Consider the following 19,210-nt stretch of genomic DNA (forward strand, 5'->3'; position numbering starts at 1 on the left):
CCTCCAAATTACAGCGCCGTAAACCTCACAAAGGTTTATATCTCACTTATGGCTCCTGTCCACTCTGAAAGGGAGCTCTGCTGCCGTAATCACTCAGAGAACTCAGGTGACAAAACAGCCACTATTATATGTGGCTGTTCCTCATGCTACAGAATATGGTGAATCACACACAGGCTGTTAGAATTTCCATCTGGAGGCAACACACATTTGCATACACTTCTCTGGCTAACATAAATAATGTGGCTTTACTAACTTCCCAGGAGGCAGCTAAGTGCAATACTATGATATGTTAGGAGGAAAATGGAAACTAATTTGTAGACAGCACTAATGATTTCCACATTAGGTAAAAAAAAAATTTTCATTCTTGTCTTCCTAATAGCATTTAAACAGAAACTATTTTTAAAAGTTGTGTTTAACATTTAAGAACATCATGGCATAAAACATTTGGGACTCACTCTTTGTAAGTACTGACAAGCATGGTCTTGTAATCTGTAAAGATAAGGTAGAATAAATGAACTAAAAGAAATTTTAGATGACTAAAAGGACAATATAATAGAAAGAGGGAAATCTTGGTTCTTAAAAATTCAGACAATTGAAACATGTCTGTACAATATGAAGCGTTGTTTCAGTATTGTCTGAAATGGATGCTTTTCTAATAAAAGAAAATGACTAAAATGTATTTTGCCTTTGCACTTTTAGCTTCCCTATAATAGCATATATTTACCTTGATATAAAGGTAATTCACTGAGTTCTATCAAATTATTGGAAAACTTGAAGTACAATCACACTAGAACAAGATAAAAATGTAAATTTCTTTTTTTTTTCTCCAAGTGGGAACAGTGCCTTCATTTTGAACTCAAGCATGACAGTACATGAAGTAAGTCAGAAACTTGGTAAAATTAAATCATAGCAATCTTGAGATGGAGGTTCATATAAACCAAATGTTCTGTTCTAAGCCTCAACTGAAAGTTATTGCACAGAATTTTTGGTGGAGCTGTTTTTCTGCCCTTCATAAATATCAACTGAAAGCAATATGATGAAGATAAGATATGTGATTATGAGAAAGTAGTTTGAAGTTTTTATGCTATTAGTCTCATATTTGCTAAAGTATATTTTCAGTAAACAATCTAGATAGTTTATGAGAAAATCATGAACATTTCACTTTATATTTATCTTATAATAAAGAAGAGGCAGATTACTGAAATCCAAAGGAACCGTATCTTAAGTTTGAAGTGCACTTTAAATTTTAACAATGATCTAAACTCAGTCTTAGTGTTCCATATTTAACTTGATTTGAATTATTTTCAATGCCTGATCTGCAAAACCCCAAATTAACAAAATGCATTGTGTTGTTGTAGTGCTAAGTTCTATACTAAATGAGGTAATCTTGTACTAGTATATAGTTACATAATTTTAGTTTTAGAAAGTGAGGCCATGCTAGACATACTGTTGTACTGAAAATGTTTATTTCAATAGTCCATGTCAGTACATAAAAGTATTCTTTTCAACAGCTAAATAGTTGTACTAGTCCCTTTTCATGCTGCTGATAAAGACATACCTGAGACTGAGAAGAAAAAAAGGTTTAATGAACTTACAGTCTACACGGCTGTGGAGGCCTCACAGTCATGGAGGAAGGCAAGGAGGAGCAAGTCACATCTTACATGGATGGCAACAGGCAAAGAAAGAGCTTGTGCAGGGAAACTCCCATTTTTAAAACTCATCAGATCTGGTGAGACCCATTCACTCATGAATAGCATGGAAAGACCTGCCCCCATAATTCAATCACCCTCCCACTGGGTTCCTCTCAGAACACATGGAAACTGTGGGAGTTAAAATTCAAGATGAGATTTGGGTGGGGACACAGCCAAACCATATCAAAAATATTACATAACATGAATGTATCATAATTTAAATAGCAATTTTTGTATTGATGGAGAGTTGTTTTTATTTATTTCCAGTTATTTCCTTTTTTCTTGTTTTTTTTTTTTTTTTTTTTTTTGAGATGAAGTCTCTCTCTGTCACCCAGGCTGGAGTGCAATGGTGCAATCTTGGCTCACTGCAACCTCTATCTCCTGGGTTCAAGTGATTCTCCTGCCTCAGTCTCCCAAGTAGCTAAGATTACAGGTGTCCACCACCATGCCCAGCTAATTTTTTTTTGTATTTTTAGTAGAGATGGGGTTTCACCACATTGGCCAGGCTGATCTTGAACTCCTAACCTCAAGTGATCTGCCCACCTCAGCCTCCCAATGGATTATAGGCATGAACCATTGTGTCCAGCTCCCTCTTTCAAATAATGCTATTTCAATACATATGTTCTTATATTTCTATCTATTTTTGAAGTTTGCAGAATCACCAGATTAGACATGCTCATTTTCAATGTCTATATGTACTGCTAAAATATGTATTGTGCACTCCCATTCTCTTCTAAGAAAAAATGCTTGATTCTTGGTATCACCCACTGTGTATTTTAGCAATCTTTCTGTTTTTACCAGTTTAATAGACTAAAATTAAATCATATTTAAATCATACTTTATGTTATTTGTATTTTCCATCGCTAATAAAGTTGAGGCATCTTTTCATACATTGGTGAGTCATTTATACCACTTCTATGAATTTCCTGTTCTTGACTTTTTTCCATTTTTAATGTGTTTTTTGTTTTTGTTTTTGTTTTTTTACTTGCAGTAAGACTATGTATATTAAGGATATTTACCTTTTATTTTTTATATATGATATTGTTTGGCTGTGTCCCCACCCAAATCTCATCTTGAATTCCCACATGTTGTGGGAGGGACCCAGTGGGAGGTAATGAAATTACAGGGTCAGGTCTTTCCCATGCTGTTCTCATGATGGTGAATAAGTCTCAGGAGATCAGATGGATTTTAAAAGGGAAATTTCCCTGCACAAGCTCTCTTTGCCTGCTCTCATCCACAAAAGATGTGACTTGCTCCTCCTTGCCTTCCACCACGACTGTGAGGCCTCCCCAGCCATGTGGAACTATAAGTCCAATAAATCACTTTCTTTTGTAAATTGCCCAGTCTCAGGTATGTCTTTATCAGCAGTGTGAAAATGAACAAATACAACATATGTTACAATTTTTTTTCCAGGCTGCCATTTTATTCTGCAGTGAGGGTGTTTTGTTGGTTTGTTGTTTACCACGTAAGAGTTTTACAAAATTTTACAAAGTTTTAAGGAAGACTTATCTTTTGCAGATTCTTTGATTTGTTTCTTGTTTAGAAAATATTTCTCTCCTCAAAGATTATAAATATATTCCCATTGTCATTTTCTACAATTAGAGTTTTATCTTTAGATTTTCTAGATTTTATGGAATTTATTTTTTTGTGTCTCATGTGAGTTAGAAATTTTATTTTCCCCTAAATGTATAGTCAATAGACACTCCAATAGTTTTTAAGTTACATTCTTGAAATCTTACTTTAGGTAGTATATTAGTCCATTCTCTTATTGCTATAAAGAACTACTGGAGACTAGGTAACGTATAAAGAGGTTTAATTGGCTCACAGTTTCACAGGCTATAGTAAAGCATGACTGGGGAGGCCTCAGGAAACATAGTCATGGTGAAAGGGAAGCAGGGATGTCCTACATGGCTGGAGCAGGGGGAAGAAAAAGAAGGGGGAGTTGCTACACACTTTTAAATAACCGGATGTCATGAGAACTCACTATCATGAGAACAGCAAGGAGAAAATCTACCCCCAAGATCCAATCACCTCTCATCAAGCTCCTTCTCCAACACTGGGGATTAAATTCAATGTAAGATTTGGGCAGGGACACAAATCCAAATCATATGAGGTAGGTTTTTGTGACAGTCACTATGGGACTGAACAAAGGAGGATGAACGCCACTTGTGACAGTTACTACAGGACTGAATGAAAGAGGATGAACACAGAAATGAAAACTTAAGACAAAAGAATCTGTTTAAAGAAGGAGTCAGGGGGCTTCTAGTGAGCAAAGGCCTTGAGCTTCCACAGCCTTCCATATTTATTGGGTAGAAAGAGCAGGGAGGAGGAGGTAACAATTGGTCAGCTGCTTGGTTGACCACAGGTTCACATTATTGCTAACAGGCTTCAGATGTGCCTAATCACAAGAAACACCTGCACCTGAGGCATGACTGCCCTCAGCACCCACTGGACAGCAGACGTAGTTTGTCAGTTTGCCAACATTCTGCATTTATGAGAACAGTTTGCTGTTTACTCATATAGCCTCCAGTGGCATACTGAGCTGATCACGACCCTCATTCTTTTGGCCTCCAACAGGTTTCCATTCGTCTTTTTGAAATACTGAATTTATCTCATCTGGCCTGTTATTTACTCAGATTGGGAAACACTAGTAAGACCATAAAATAATAAAAATAATACTACCCTTAGTATTCAACATTGACCTTAAGACCTATCATGAGTTTTTCTAGTAAAGAACATACTTTTATGCAACACCATTTTCCCTTTTTGCCAGATGTCTGCTATGACCAACAGCACTGAGTTTCCAGATGGCTAAGTGGGGGTAGTTAGGAGCTGTATTGGGTTGCTAGGGGTGCCATAACAAAGTAATGCAGACTGGGGGTTAGAACAGAAATTTATTTCCTTACAATTCTGGAGGCTAGAAGTCTAAGACCAAAGTGTGGGCAGGTTTGGTTTCTTCAGAGGCCTGTCTCTTTGTCTTATAGATGACTATCTTCTCCCTGTGACATTATATGGTCTTTCCTGTGTGTGTGTGTCTATGTCTCAATCTTTTCTTCTTACAAGAACACCAGTCACTCGATTAGGGCTTAGTCTAGTGGCTTTATTTAATGAATATCTCTATAAAGATCCTACTTCCAAAAACAGTCATATTTGGAGGATTTGGGATTAGAACTTCAACATATAAATTTGTTATATGGACACGATTCAGTCTGTAACAAAAGTATAGTTAGTGATGTTGACATAAAGCTATGCTAACTGGTCCACACAGGTACTGAGTCTGTTAATTTGGGTTTATTGGCCCTACAGCTAATCTAGTTGCTCTCACACATTAGCATGCATCTTTTTAGATGGAAGATTTACTAAATCAGATGGTTGGGCCCCACATCAGTGACTTAATTCAGTTGGTCTAGGGAGGGGCCAGATAATTTACATTTCTAACCAGGTCCCAGACAATGCTAATCTTAGGAACAGACTTTGAGAACGACTGGTCAAATCAACTAGGCTAAGCAGCTATATGGCATGATAAGAAATATGTAATAACCATGAAGATTTTTTTTTTTTTGAGACAGGTTCCACTCTGTTGCCCAGGCTGGAATGTAGCGGTACAATCATGGCTCACTGCAGCCTCAACTTCCAGGGCTCAAGCCATCTCCCACCTCAGTCTCCTGAGCAGCTGGATATAGGTGCACACCACCATGCCTAGCTAATTTTTAAAAAGTTATTATTTATTTTTTGTAGAAACACATCTCACTGTACTACCCAAGATGGTTTCCTGCGCTTGAGCAATCCTCCCACCTTAGCCTCCCAAAATGCATGAGCCACCTTGCCCAGCCTCATGAAGCTTTTTGATAATGCAAAGTTGCTCCACTCTTTTAGTACTGCCAATTTTATCAGTTTCCTAAATTGTATTTTTTGCCTCAACACCAAACCATTTAGACCTGAAAAATGTAAAAGCTGTGCAGAAAGGGACAAGAACATGAGACGATATCAATTGAAAGTAAAAAATGAAAAAAACAAAACACATAAGTGAGTCAAGGGTTAGCTGGTCTAAAATCTCTTATTGGTTTCAAAAGGATTATTGTCATCATGTAGACAGGCAAAATTCCCATAGTCATCTCTGGGAATACTGCTTATATTCTATTATTCTAACCAAAGCTTTTCTTCTTTTTAAAAATTCCAGGTCTTTTGGATGAATTTTACATTTTCATTCTTACACTTTCAATGTTTATAATCTTCTTTGATCCTTGTATTTTCCACTCTTGTTTCAGTCCAGTTGGTCTTAAGATAATTTCCTACTCTAGTAAAATAAGTCTTTAATAAGTTGTTGGCTCTCCAGGGGATACTGGGCATTTATTTTCCAAATAAAATACAATGCTAATCCTTTTCTTCTGGAACAAGTAAATTATTATAATGGATTTTATTCAAAATAATTAGAATGACAGTTGAGAATAAATGAATCAAAACCAAATAAAAATACTTGGATACAAAATGCCACTCTAAAGACATTACAAATACAGGGTCTTTTATGCAATTCCAAACAAATGGTATTTCAAAGGTAGGGAAAAACAGAAAAGCTAACTGCAGAAGCAAAAGTCCAGGCTATGCTTTTTCAAGACATAGTTCCATCCAGGAAAGTTTCTCTCCTTCCTAAGAAGAATATGTCATTGGCTCCTATGAGGTTTACAAAGAATATTAAACATAAACACAGATTTAAATGTTTTAATTAATCATTTTAAATGTTATTGTTCTGAAATATCCATGTAAAGTATCCTAATTCATAAAACTGGAACTATTCAAGGAGCTGAAAATGGCAGTAGTATACAGTTTTTTGAAGATCGTGACATTCGTCATCACTTTCCGATTTGGGTTTTATAAGATTAGTGATTTCCTCACAGAGCTACTCAAAAGAAAATATAAAACAGAGAGCTAAAAAGTGTCCTGAGAGTTAAAGAAGCTAAAATTAGATGTATTACATAGTTATTTGCTTTCCAAATTGTGGTTAGGCAGATATTAAAATTTTGCTTTAGTGATGCTTTCAGTGATGTCTTAGGAAATAATGGCATTTTCCGTGAGGTAGAATGCTCCAGAAAATATAGCTATGGCTCCCGAGGCTCTTACCCTTTTTCTGACTTGTGGCACACTTCTTCCACCCCTTATTAATCACACTAATCAGAAACTTGCGATACTCAGAAAAGGTTTTACAAGACCCTATGTGCCAATGCCCAGAGGTGCGATGGAGCTTAGAATTATGTGATGACGTGCTTTTGGGTTGTAATATAGTCCAACTGTAGAATCAACTTGCTTTTGCCTTCTATGTTCCCTAGTCATGTTGTTAGCTCAACATCTGTGCCTGTGAAGGTAGATAGCTAGTCCTCTACTGATTTAAGCTGATTTATGGCTTATGTCCTACTAACTTGTAAATATATTTCGAATCAGCTGACCCTTAGCAGAAGAATCTACCATGGATTGTAATTCGATTCAGAATTAAGACAGCAATTCATTCTGACCCAATGAGGCAACATCAACCACTGGGCTGGCAGTGCTATCACTCACTTGTACATGTGTTAAGGAACTTTCCAGATCCCTGGAGGAGGATAAGTATGGGGAAAGATAGGGGGAAGGATTTTAATGTCTGTAGTCTCAGAAGAAAAACTTGCAGATTTCAAGAATAGAAGATGATCTGTCATTGTATTACAACATTGCCTTTGGAAATAATTTAACTCTCGTAAGTATTACTAGTAATTCTTTAGAAGATTATAACCACCCCCTGAAATTCAACTTTCAGTTGTAATTCTGAGTAAATTTTGGAAGTAGGTAAGAGTGTCATTATCAAACTTTAAAATGTTGACTACATCTGAAAAAAATGCCTGTGGTTAGACCTCTGCTTGACTAATGACATATTTTTATTTAGCGACACAAGCCCTTTGCTCTAATAATTAAGAGATGGTAGATGGTTATTGAGTTCCAACATGTGAGCTTCTAATTTTGCTTCATTGCATTGGTCACTGCAGGCAAAGTATCATCATGCTTTAATTGATGTAAAGCTGTCTGGGTGTTTTTTTTCCCCTACCTTTTTGTTCCCCTTAGGGTTACCACTGAGTTTTGAATTTTCTCCTAAAACATAATTTTGACTGTTGTACTTACCTGTTTGGAATTATTTTTATTTTTCATTGTCTACAGAATAAGATCCAAACTACTCAGCATGATAATCAAAGATCTTCATTATCTTGTCTTTAGTGGATCCTTTCTGGAGAATCTAATCAGCCTATAAATCATCCTCCCCTCTCTGAGATTTCTGAGTCTTTTTCTGTTATGATCAGAGGTGTTTACCAGTAACTATGTTTATACCCTGTAACTGCCTGGATTTGACCATGTTTACACCTCTTCATCAGCCATAAAAATAAGATTCTCTTGCCTGGAAGTTTTAGATTTGCAACCTTCATAATTATTTAATTTGATCCTTACTGTGGTATTATTATAACACAGTATTATTATGTCATTTTAAATAGACAAAAACACTATAGCTTGAAGAAACTATTTGCTGAAATCCCAGAGAAAGGATTAAAAGGTCAGCCTCTTAAGATCCGGGCTACACTGCTGCCATGAAAAAAAACCTTAAAATATGGTGGTATAATTAAAAAGCCTAATTTATAGGTTGGACACTGGTACCATTATTAAGAATTCCATTTGTCTAATGTTATTTAAAAGTAACTGGGAAAGCCTAGCCAGAGCAATCAGTCAGGAGTAAGAAACAAGAGGCATCCACATAGGAAAAGAAGAAGTCAAACTGTCTTTCTTGATAGATAATATGATTTTATACCTAGAAAACCCTAAAAACTCTACCAAAAGGCTCCTAGATCTGATAAATGACTTCAGTAAAGTTTTAGGATACAAAATCAGTGTAAAAAAACCTAGCATTTCTGTACACAAATAATATTTAAGCTGAAGGCCAAATTAAGAACATAATCCCATTTACAATAGCCACATACACAAAATAAATCACCTAGGAATACATCTAGCCGACGAGGTGAAATATCTCTAACAGGAGAACTACAAAACATGCTAAACGAAATCAAAGATGACACGAAGAAATGAAAAAAAAAAAAAACATTCCATCCTCATGGATTGGACAAATCAATATCATTAAAATGGCCCTAACTGCCCAAAGCAATGTACAGATTCAACACTACCCCTATAAAACTACAAAAGTCTTTCTTCATAGAAATAGAAAATAACTATTCTAACATTCATATGGAACCAGAAAAGAGCCCAAATAGCCAAGTAATCTAAGCAGAAAGAAGAAAGCCATAGGCATCACAGTACCTGACTTCAAATTATATTGTAAGAGTACAGAAATAAAAACAGGATTGTACTGGTTTAAAAAAAAAAAAAAAGACACATAGACCAATGGAAAAAATAGAAACCCAAGAAATAAAGCTGCATACTTATAGCCATCTGATGTTTAACAAAGTCAACAAAAATAAGCAATGGGAAAAGGACACCCTATTCAATAAATGGTGTTGGGTTAGCTGGCTAGTCAAAAGCAGAAGATTGAACCTGCATCCTTATCTTTCACCATATACAAAAATTAACTCAAGATGGATTAAATATTTAAATATAAAACCTCAAACTACAAGAATCCTAGAAGAAAACCTAGGAGACATCATTCTGGACATAGGCCTTAGGAAATAATTTATGACTAAGTCCTCTAAAGCAATTACAACACAAACAAAAATTGACAAGTAGAAGCTAATTATATTGAAGAGCTCTGCAAAGCAAAATAAACGATCAGCAGAGTAAACAGATAACCTGCAGAATGAGAGAAAATATTTGCAAACTATGCATCCAGCAAAGGTGTCATATCAGGAATCTATAAGGAACTTAAGGCAACAAACAAGAACCAAATAAACGCATTAAAAATGAGCAAAGAACACGAACAGACATTTCTCAAAAGAAAACACACAAGCAACCAACAAACATGAAAAAATGCTCTATATCACTAATCATCAGAGAAATGCAAATCAAAACCACAATGAGATACCATTGCACACAAGTTAGAATAGGTGTTATTAGAAAGTCAAAAAACAACAGATGCTGGCAAAGGTGAAGAGAAAAGGAAATGCTTATCTTACCAGATGGAAGGTCTTGTCTGCGAGTTGTCCAGGTTCTTCGTGCATCCAACAAAGAGTTGAACAAAATGCAAAAACAAGGCAATGAAAGAATGAAGCAATGAAAGAAGCATCATCAAAAGTGCAGACGTATCGAAATGAAAGTACACTCCAAAGAGTGGGAGCAGGCTTGAGCAAGTGGCTCAAGAACTCCGATTACAATGTTCTTTAGGGCTTTCACTAAGCTAAAAGAATTTGGTAACACTCTTAAGTGCCCTTTAGAGGCCTCTAATTGGTTACACCCTATGAAGGATTGGCCAGTGACCAATCAGAGGCTAAGTAGAGACTTGGCCTGTGGTTAATCAGAGGCTGATGTGGAAAGTTCTGTCTTGTTATACAGGAGCAGCCTGTCTGCTGCCTAAATTCCTAGAACTAGATGCACCTGCCTAAATTCCTAGAACTAGATGCACCTGCTGTTCTTTCGCTTCTACCTTAACCTTGGTTATCCTAATTCTCTATTCTCCTACCTCACTTACATATACACTGCTGGTGGGAATGTAAATTTGTTCAGCCCCTGTGGAAAGCAGTTTGGAGATTTTTCAAAGAGCTTGAAACAGAACTATCATTCCATCCAGTGATCCCAATACTGAGTATACATCCAAAAGAAAACAAATCATTCTACCAAAGGACACATGTGCTCATATGTTCATTGCAGCTCAATTCACAATAGCAAACACATGGAATCAATCTAGGTACCCATCAACAATGGATTGGATCAAGAAAATGTGGTACGTATACACCACAGAATACTACACAACCATAAAAAATAAAATCATGTCATCTGCAGCAACATGGATGCAACTAGAGGCCATTATCCTAAGTAAATTAACACAGAAACAGAAAACCAAATACAAAATGTTATTGCTTATAAGTGGGAGCTAAATGTTGGGTACACATGGACGTAAAGATAGGAGTAATAGAAACTAGAGACTATTAGAGGGTGGGGGGAGGGAAGGGGGCCAAGGACTGAAAAGGTAATGTTGGGTACTATGCACAGTACCTGGGTACCTGGGTGATGGGATCATTTGTAACCTATACTTCAGCATCACACAATATACCTAGATAAATAAACTGTACATGTACCCCCGAATCTACAATAAAAGTTAAGAAAAAAAAACCTGTATTTTATGTTTAGTATACTACCGCAAATACTACTCATTAAATTTTTTGTCTTTCCAGGAATATGCCTAGCCATGTTATCTCTGCATTTTAAACCTATTAAGTAAAAAAGTCAAGGTAAATGTATATGTAAAAATATTTATTTCCAGTTCATAATTAGCTTTAAGAAATTTTTGAGCAATAAAATCACTTGACATTATTAATGCAAGTATACTTCTATACCAATTGCAAGAGGCAGCTGGGAACGGGAGATATGGATACGTGTTTGTAAAAGGAAGAGGGGTGGGAAATATATTTTAAAAGTATACTCTATCCTAGTTATTGTACGAGGTGTAATTTCTTCATCCTCAAAAGAAAAGAAAAAAAAAAACCACCGAGACAGGTATTATTATCAGTATTTAACAATGAAACTGAAGTAAAGTGTCTTGTACATTTCTAAAAGGATTTTTACTTTTTAATTTTTCCCAAGATAGCAGATAAGATGCTTTTAGTGTGCCTCAGTCACTTGGAAACAGCAAAATAGTGGGAAAACACCAATTTACATGGTTTGGCTACGTCCCAACCCAAATCTCATCTTGAATTGTACTCCCATAATCCCATGTGTTGTAGGAGGAACCTGATGGGAGATAATTGAATCATGGGGGCAGTTTCCCCCATACTGTTCTCCTGGTAGAATGTCTCATGAGATCTGATGGTTTTATCAGGTTTTCTGCTTTTGCATCCTCCTCATTCTGTCTTTGCCTACTGCCATCCATGTAAGATGGGACTTGCTCCTCCTTGCCTTCCCGCATGATTGTGAGGCTTCCCTAGCCATGTGAAACTGTAAGTTCAGTTAAATCTCTTCTTTTTGTAAATTGCCCAGTCTCGGGTATGTCTATATCAGCAGCATGAAAACGGACGAATACACCAACTCTATTTGCTTTAATTCGAAAAAGAAAAAGGAAATTTACTAAAATAGCAAAGGATACCACAGATCCTGGGGAGGTGACAGTTGATGAACAGCTCCCAGGACAGCATCAGGCTGATAAAAGTGAGTGAAGCTCCAGCATGAGCGAGGGGCAGAGGCTCCCTTTGTGACTCACCTTTCCACTGGGGATCCAAGCAACTCAGGCCAAGCGAGAGCACCTTATTTCTCTAAAGCCCTGGGGGCAATGCTGGGAGAGACTTGGAGATGCAGAAAGGGAAAGACACTGGGAAAACTGTAGACATTTTCCCAGATCCAGGACTTAAAGCAGGATGCCAGTTTTCACCTGAGCTCATGCAAAGTCAGCTATTTTTTGGCAACCCAACGGTGCGGCAAAGCAAGCATTCCAGTCAGGTCAGAGATTGGTGCACTTACTGTGGAGTGGGACAGGACCCCACAGCCAGAATTGAGTGACAAATGTGGAAAGCATCCCAGCAGTAGGCACTGGAATTGGGGCCTCTTACATCACAGGTCTGAAGTGGGAGGAGAGTTTCCGAAGCCATTATTTCTGCTAGATGGTGAGATCTGCAGCCAGGGTCAGCTTTGCATCCTGGAACCAGTCTGCATGTATCATTGCTAGGTGCCCCAGCCTACTTTCCTGAGATCATGGTGCAGCAGCAATCTCTCTGTTCCACACACACCCAGATGTACCTCCAGGTGCTTGGAGCACCCTCTCACCAGGATTAGCAGGCTGAGCTGCCCCTCCCTTCCTGTTCAGAAATCCTGGTGCAGTAACACACTCTCTGTTCCACACATAGCAGGCCTCTGGTGCACCTGCCCTCCTGGAACAGGAAGTTGAGCTGCCATCCCCTACCCATGTAAAAAACTTGGTGTAATGGCACTTCCTCCACTCTATACCCAGATATAACTTCAGGCATTTGGCACACCTGTTCCTGTAGATTAGGATATTGGGCTACCTCTCCCTTCCCATGCAAATACTTTGTGGCAGTGGTTTCTCTGCTTCTTCCATTGGATGTATCACCCAGGATGAGGTGCACCTGCTCCCCTAGAGCAGGCGTCTGAGCCACGTTTCCCATCCCCTGCAAAGACTTTATTGCAGCAGCAGCTTCCTCCTTGCCAGAGCAGATTTCCAGGCATTTGGCACATGCACTAACTTGGATTAGGAGCCTGGGCTACCCCTCTTTTTAGATGCAGAGATCTTGGTGCAGCAGAGTTTTCTCCTCTCAATGCCGAGACCTGTCTCCAGGCCTTTGGAACACCCATTCTTTTAGATTAGAAGTTTAGGCTGCCCCGTCATCCCCATGCAGGGAACTTGGTGCAGAGGATGTTTCTCAACTCCATGCCTAGGCACACGTCTGGGTGCTAGGTGGCTGTGCACTGGATCCCTTGGAGCTAGTATTTGTGCCTGCCATTGGGGGACTATAGGTGGGCCAACCTGGTCCAGCCCTGCCCAGCTTGGTCCCATTTTCCAGAGTTGAGCAGGGAGTCTAAGGCAGCAGAGCTTTTCTCAGTAAACAAGGACCAGGTATACACTCATCGGTATTGGCTACACAGCCAGGTCTTACCCAGAAAAGTCACCAACTGGTCTGCAGGTTGAAGGGTGCAGCACAATAGGAAATCTGCTAACACAAGTGCACAGCACTGTGGAATGAGGTAGGCTCCCTGGGACCACTACCACCTCAGTCCGCTAGGAGGCATTGAGCCTGCTCACATGCCCAGTACATCACTACTACAATCAACATTTGGGAAAGCCACCATGCAAGGCTATCCGCAACCAAGGAACTTTATGCAGACTCTTTGCCATGGAGAACACTCAGAACCAGAGATCTAACCTCCAGCACAGTCTTCACCTAACCGATGGGGATTACAGCCTGCCAAAGTCCATCTTGGGCCAAAGGAAATGTGGGCACAACACCAGCTGCTGAAGGTGGCACCACCAAAACTCAGGAACCGATGTGGAGAGGGGTTCATCTCTTGCCCTCTGCCTGTCTCCTGAGTGCACTGCTGATGACTTGGCAGTGGCTCTAGAGTAGAAAGCCATAAAATACTAAAGGTTTTTTTTGAGACAGAGTCTTGCTCTGTCGCCCGAACTGGAGTGCGGTGGCCGGATCTCAGCTCACTGCAAGCTCCGCCTCCCGGGTTCACGCCATTCTCCTGCCTCAGCCTCCCGAGTAGCTGGGACTACAGGCGCCCACCACCTCGCCCGGCTAGTTTTTTGTATTTTTTTTAGTAGAGATGGGGTTTCACGGTGTTAGCCAGGATGGTCTCGATCTCCTGACCTCGTGATCCGCCCGTCTCGTCCTTCCAAAGTGCTGGGATTACAGGCTTGAGCCACCGCGCCCGGCCCAAATACTAAAGGTTTTAGGAGTCATCAATGCTACTATATATACTTGATATTTGAGAGAATAACTCAAGATAGCTTACTGACTTCTGAAAAATCATATTCATCAAAAAGAACCAAGATGAAATAAAGTCGCTTAGGGGATGGGATGAAGTAATGCTTACATTGTTGCTTTATTTTTCAGTGTTTACTTGCTTTTTCCTTAAGGGAATTATATTTCTTGCCCTCACATTCTGAAGAAGTGCTTGATGTGGTTTCATCCTTGAATGTCTGAGACAGTAACCAAACAAGAAGGCGTTACATGGAAGCTGGCTGAGAAGGAAAATGTTCCCAATATCTAATACAGATTTAAGAAATTTCTTCCGGCTAGTAGAAAATTTTTATCTAATACAAAATATGAACAGCATATCCATCTCTAATTCTTCTGCTTACGTTTCCTACAGCAAATTATGTAAATCTAAGCATTGATTAATGGTGGAAACATGTAATTAGCCCACAATATCAGGAAATCTGGTTCCCAGGATTAGTCATAACCAAGGGCAATGCAGTGGAAAGGCACAATGTATTAAATGTGTCTTTTACCAATTAAGTAGAAAATAGAGCAAGGAAAATGGGAAATATAATAGGAGTATATGTCTCTCAGGCTAACTAGTTCATTTCTTTTAGTTGTCTGATTTCTTTTACATTCTTTTAGGATACACATTCCTGGAAATATCAAAGATTAAGCTTTACAGACTGTCAGACATGTGTGAGAATAATCACTAAAAAATCTTCATTTTTCAACTATAATATCATAGATTTGGTGCCTTTTTGTTGTCAATTACTTAGTGATACGGTTTGGCTGTATCCCCACCCAAATCTCACCTTGAATTGTAGCTCCCGTAATTCCCACATATTGTAGTAGGGACTCAGTGGGAGATCATTGAATCGTGGGAGTGGTCTCTCCCTACTGTTCTTGTAGTAGTGAATAAGTCTCTCGAGATCTGATGGTTTTATAAGGGGTTTCCCTTTTCTCTTGGCTCTCACTTTCTCTCTGGCCTGCCCCATGTAAGACGTGCCTTTGCCTTCTGCCATGATTGTGAGGCCCCTCTGCCCCAGCCACATGGAACTGTGAGTCCATTAAACCTCTTTTTCTTTATAACTTACTAACTCTCAGGCATGTCTTTATTAGCAGTGTGAAAGTGGACTGATACACTTGAAGAAGTAGAATGACTGATTTCAACCTGTTACAAAATTTGAGGTTTCTGAATGACCAAAGTTTTCCAGAAATGACTGTTTCTCTTTCTGACTTCTGTTAACTCTTCCCTATGAGGCTGAAGCAAAAAGAGAAAGAGGGAAGGAGTGCAATGGCATCACCACATTCATAGGTCAATTCACTGGACTGAAAATTTTCAATTTGAAGTGGGTCGTTTTTTCAGTGACTTTTGAAGAGGAAGAAAAGTTTTTCCTACCCAGTAGAAAATACCAATTCGCTGTTACAGTAGGCTTCCTTGTGACTTATCTACAATGTAACTTCTCTTTGTAGCTGTGGTGAATCCACCGAGAGCTTCACAACTTTATTGCTGTTGCTTAATATGAATCACACAGAATTTTTGAGGGAATAGGGAACCTATTGTCTTGCCACAGAAAATTTTTAAATGCAACCTTAACCCAAATTTCAAGCAAAAGTTTAAACTAGATTCATGTCTGATTAACGGAGTACAGGGCAATTATAGTAGTAATTTTGTACTTTGGTATTAATCTTGTGAATTTGCAAGTGAGAATTTGCAGGGGCAAAGCACCTATGTTAAAACATAAGATAGGGCTGGGAGTGGTGGGTCATTCCTTTAATCCCAGCACTTTGGGAGGCTGAGGCAAGCAGATCACTTGAGGTCAGGAGTTCGAGACCATCTTGGCCAACACGGTGAAACCCCATTTCTACTAAAAATACAAAAATTAGCCAGACATGGTGGCATGCTTCTGTAGTCTCAGCTACTCAGGAGGTTGAGATGGGAGAATCACTGGAACCCAGGAGGCAGAGGGTGCAGTGAGCCAAGACTGCATCACTGTACTCCAGCATGGGTGACAGAGTGAGACTCTGTCTAAAAAAAAACCAAAACAAACAAACAAACAAACAAAAAACCATAAGATAGACCTCCATTAAATGAGAGGGTCTGATTGTAGGATTCTGCTGGAAATGCAATTTGGCATCATGTTGTACCTACAACTTTAATATTACCATGCATTTCTTAAAGGATAAAGTCAGTGTCTGGAGGTATATCAGGGCACCAGCTATCTAGACAAAGATATTTACGTTGATTTAAAAGATTAATTACTATCGGATAAACTAATAGGTTTGTTTTTTTCTTTAGAAAGAAGTGATATTGACAAACTCATTTGCCAAAGAAATTATTTCACAAAAATCACATATACCACTTAAAACAATGTAATTAACTTTTAAAAAGATATTCATAGTTTTAGGGGAAAAAAATCCTTACGCTTGTTAAAGACACTGGAAAAGCCAGTGAAGTAAAAGGAACTGATGGAATAGCAAGTGAAATAAAAACAAAGAATGACAAAAATTCCAGGTTTGAGAGATTTTTAGAATGAAGCTGAATTGCAGTGAGACTGACTGTAACTTGTGGCCTGACCTTGAGCTCTGCCTCAGTGACCTTGATCTGCTCAACAGGATTTCTGCTCTTTTCTAGTTTAAAAGGAAAACAAAAATGCTTCCTTGTTCTCGCTCTGGGGTTTCCCTTCTTTTCCTTCTTCTTCATTTTTCCTAAAATGCTTTTCTTAATTTAGGTTCAATTTTCAGACAATGCATATTGTCAGAAGAAAAAAAGTGAATTACGTCATTAAATATGTCATTTCTTCTACTCTACAGTTTATTTATTCTTCAAGTAATATTCCAAGAAGATCTGCTTTGTTCTTACAGCTTTTACCATTACTTTGTAAACCCATTGATTTTACTAAATGCTTTTGGCAAATGGAGAATTTTTTTTTTCTATACCCAGGAATTAGCTAAATAGAACCCATTACAGAAGATCTTTTGCTGAAAATTTTAATTATTGGCCACATCTCTTGAATGCATCAGTAGCGTATTCCAGGAATCAAAGTGGTTTATATTGTAGAGATATTGACTATACCTATGACTTTTTAAAGAAGTTTAGAAATACCAGAGTCTCAGAATGCCTGCCCTTTACAGAATAATCAAGTACATTAGTCACTAATAAAAAGAACCTAATCTCATTGATGTGTACCTCTTCAATATCAATTAATTGTCACAGCACATCACGGAACTCACTAGGTGAAGAATATGGTACTGGCTACTTTAGAAATCAATATGTAGACCTCAAAGTGGAAATGAAGACACTAATGAGTAGATTCAGAGAAAAATCCATTTGAAATGTGCTTTTAATTTGTAAGTCTGAAGTCTTATGGACTGACAAAATAAGTGAGAAATAAAGTTTAATATTTATTTAATAGATTAGGCCAGGGATTCTGCTGCACATGGGATAAAATCAAGCAGTTTTGATGAGCAGAAATTCTGGAAATTATGCTAATCCAAGGATTTCTGCCAAGTTTTATGATGCTTAAAATGCCAATGAAGGGCAGGAATGGGAAAGTGTAAATGAAGGCCAGGATAGTTTCCCATTTCTTAAGGTGTATAGTCTTCTAAATTGGGGTAGAAAAGAGACCTGGCAAACAATGACACATAGCTGATAGGATGTTGTTCGCCCTTATGAACACCCAGAAAGGTTTTTCAAGGGCCAGTTAGTCTCTGAAGTGAGAATTGTTCTTGAAAAATTATGTCACCTATGAAATACAGTATTTAAGGGTTAGTGTGTACAATGATACAGGGTAACATGTATATATAACGATTATAGAAATGTCTTAAGTATAATAAAAAATTGTTAGGGTTATAATGTGTGTTCCCTCCAACATGTATGTTGAAACTTAATCCCCATTGTATTAAGAGGTGAGGCCTTTTGAAAAATGATTAAGACTTGGGAGCGGAGTCCTCATGAATGAATTAGTGCCCAATAAAAGAGCTGGAGGGAACTAGCTTAGGTCATTTGTGCTCTTCTGTCCCTTCTGCCATGTGAGGAGACTTAGATGGAGCCATCTATGAGGAACGAGCCTTCACCAGACACTGAACCTACTAGTGCCTTGATCTTTGATTTCCCAGCCTCCAGAACTGTGAGAAAATAAATTTGTCTTGTTTATAAACTAACCAATCTCAGGTATTTTGTTAATAGCAGCACAACGAACTAAGATCTGTTATACTATGCAAAATATAATTTCCATCACTATTTACATAGTTTTTCTTTTTCTTTTGCCAAACATACAATTCAGTTTCACATTAACTGTACAAATAATATGACTCCACTGAAATAGTTTTAATAATTAGTTTAGTTTAACTTTCATTTAAGGAGTGGCTTATTCTGTATTAGGACTTTGCTGATGCTTTTAGATATTTAATTTGATACAACACTGTGAGATAGAGATTGTTTTTCCATTTTACAAATGATGAATCTGACAGAGAGAAATTAATACTTATGTAATCAGGGTTTCAGCCACTTCAATTCAGTCTGACTCTTATACAGTAGATGCTGTCCGTAGAGCTTGAATGTACATATACTAGATACACACACATAATACAGTACAATTGTGTTTCTTTCTAAATTGCATAACTTCAATGCAATGGATAAAATGTTACAATTGTATTCAATCCACTTTTGTTCTTATATTCTGAATCACTGAATGAAAATCCGTTGCAGAGAAGACTTAATGTCTGAGGGGCCTCAAACCAAAGTAACGAGAACACCACTGGTTTCATCCACTATGATATCCCTTCGCATCTACTCTTTGCAGAAGACTAGGTATTGGCTCTAGATAAATACTAAAAATATAAGTACCTAATGTTTAATAAGACCTAATTATTAATCAAGGACTTTATATTTGCAATGTTATGAGTTGAATT

This window comes from Trachypithecus francoisi, unplaced genomic scaffold, assembly GCF_009764315.1.
Source record: "Trachypithecus francoisi isolate TF-2019V2 unplaced genomic scaffold, Tfra_2.0 Lachesis_group12, whole genome shotgun sequence".
Lineage (NCBI taxonomy): Eukaryota > Metazoa > Chordata > Mammalia > Primates > Cercopithecidae > Trachypithecus > Trachypithecus francoisi.